Here is a 2,409-nt window from a genome sequence, read left to right as displayed (position 1 = left end):
AGTTTTGTTCTCGGAGTCCTCTGTTCCTCTGGCAGTTGTCTCTCCTTTCCTCTTCTACTTTATTTCTCAGGCCTGAGTCCTTTCTCTGTCCCCCCTCACATTTTCCTCTGTCATCTCGCGCACCTGGGCTGCAGTTCCTACTGTCCTCACCCACGTCATCTGCTGCCCCTGCCTTGGCGAGTTCCGCCATCTGACCGATCAGGCTGCCGCATCGGACACCTTTGTGCTTTCCGGCTTCCTCTGGGGCCTTCAAAGAGGACTGGCGTACACAAAGGTCCCTCCTTAGATATTCTGAATCCCTTTAAGGTGACTTTAACAATTTCTGGGTTCAAATTCTGGACCACTGGAGGCTACTTCTATCCATAGAGAGTAACCCTGCCCACGATGCTTTCGTTCTTGACTTCTCCTGGTCCCAGCAGGTGGGTTTTCCAGGTTGTGGTGCACACCGTTTTATCTACTTTATACGCTGCTGGGACAGCACAATGAAACTTCTGGAATCTGGCTTGGATAACTTATGTCATTGAAGGATTGATTTTGTAACATTAAATTCTGGGGGTACTTAGGGAAAGTACTACCAACATGAAACTAAATATATCCAACAAGGTCCTCAATTTGGAAATGACTTAGGGGGAAGTAATGACTATTTCCCTCTCTCCCCCCATGGCCACGGATGGAGGTTTATGGGAGGAGAGATTCAAGGGAATTTTCCCCACTATAAGACAATACGAGAAAACCTCCCACCCCAGACCTGAAACTAATGTTGAGTGCTACATTTAAGCTTCTTTGACGTGCTTCTCTATTCTCACATTCTTTTTCTTTTAGATTTTATTTATTTGAGAGACAGAGCATGAGCAGGGGGAGGAGCAGAAGGGGACAGAGAGGGACAAGCGGACTGTGTGCTGCGCATGGAGCCCGGGGGGCCAGGTTCAATCTCAGGACCCTGAGATCATGACCTGAGCGGAAACCCATACTTGGATGCTTAACCCACTGAGCCACGCAGGCGCCCCATCTTTTCTCACATTTCACATTAGTCCTCTTGTTTCCACATTTAGCTTTTGAGCAAATAAGAAGGACTAGCTTTAACTTTTTACTACATCTTAAAGGACGGGCCAAGAAAGCTGGAGGTTTTTTTAAGGTCATTAAACAACCCCTGCATCTTCAAACCAAAACCCACAGAGAAAGTGGGTCTCACGTCAACCTCACCACCACCACAGGCCCAGCGCAGGGCCCCCAAAAGACAACCTGTGGTGTTGACCATTAACCACGCCCGTCACCCCGGAGACGTGTGAATAAGGGGTGAGAGTCACGCGCAGTTTGCTGCCTCAACGCCAGCGCAGCCCACACTGCTCCAGCAAACCAAACATGTTAGATACTAGCGGAAGTACTTGACTTGGGTTAACTTACCCAATGCCCACAAGCGAAGGAGGCCGGTATTGTCAGTGTCTTCAGTTTACATCGGAGTAAAAGGAACTCCGGTTGTCACTTGCCTGTGGGCCTGTATCAGCTAGGAAGCCGGGGAACCCTGGGCTCCAGCCCAGAAGGCCTGGCTGCAGCAGCCGCGTTTAGCCCAGCTCTCCACCCCTGCACCCCAAGCCGGCCTCTCCCAGGGGGCTGCTCCCGCCTTGACCAGACCCTGTAGCCAACGAGTTTGTGAAGGGAATCCAGTTTTCCCTTTTGGGAATCCAGTTGTATTCCACAGGAAAAATTCCTAGGCACTGGGGGTAATAAATACCACATTTGAGAATGAGACGGAACTTCTAATTTTATCTATTTAAAGGAAAAACTCCCTCAGAAACTATCGTTAAGAACAGGAAGCCTCACTAAATTAAATAAAAATGAAAGCTCTGGACCTTGAAACTAAAATGACACAGTATAAAACAAATGACTCCATTAATAGTGTTTCTATCACAGATGACATTCCATTTTTGAGGCTGAGATCTCTAAAACCTTAGCAGTTGGGTTTTGATTTTCTTTGAGTTTGAATTTTAATCAGTTTCAAACCTACTTGATGCTTTCACATTTATTTCTAAGGCAATGGGTTCCCAAGCACAAATTTCAAAAGAGAATTCTATTGCTTTTTTTTAAAAAAAGTCTGCTATAGCTCCCGTACAATATCCTGTTAGTTTCAGGTGTCCATCATCGTGATTCGATATTTTTATACATTTCAAAATGATCCCCATGATAAGTCTAGTTACCGTTTGTGGGCACACAGTTATGACAATATTATTGACTACGTTCCCCACGCTGTACATTACATCCCCATGACTTGGTACTTTTTCATAATTGCGGTAGAAGCAGGAGGTATCCCGGTAGTATTTACTCCTATAGAGAGAAAAAAAATAAATGTGATTGCCTGGGGCTCTTTCTTTGCTTTGTTCTCGTGGCTGTTTAGACTTTCCCTGTTTATAT

The 2,409-nt window shown here is 45.9% G+C and overlaps 1 long non-coding RNA gene across 2 annotated transcripts in view; it reads right to left on the bottom strand.

Annotated features, from left to right (window-relative positions):
- The window catches only part of LOC103659774, a 58,099-nt gene extending 56,315 nt beyond the window's left edge, over nucleotides 1-1,784 (bottom strand). For both annotated transcript variants that reach the window (XR_005837685.1, XR_005837686.1), the window contains exon 1: nucleotides 1,405-1,784. This is a non-coding gene — a long non-coding RNA (uncharacterized LOC103659774). The remainder of the gene's footprint in view (nucleotides 1-1,404) is intronic.
- Between the last annotated feature and the right edge of the window lie 625 nt (nucleotides 1,785-2,409).

This window comes from Ursus maritimus, unplaced genomic scaffold, assembly GCF_017311325.1.
Source record: "Ursus maritimus isolate PB19 unplaced genomic scaffold, ASM1731132v1 scaffold_1, whole genome shotgun sequence".
NCBI classification, from domain to species: Eukaryota; Metazoa; Chordata; class Mammalia; order Carnivora; family Ursidae; genus Ursus; species Ursus maritimus.
Note: the sequence above shows the minus strand (reverse complement) of the source record. Positions and strands in the feature narration are given on the sequence as shown.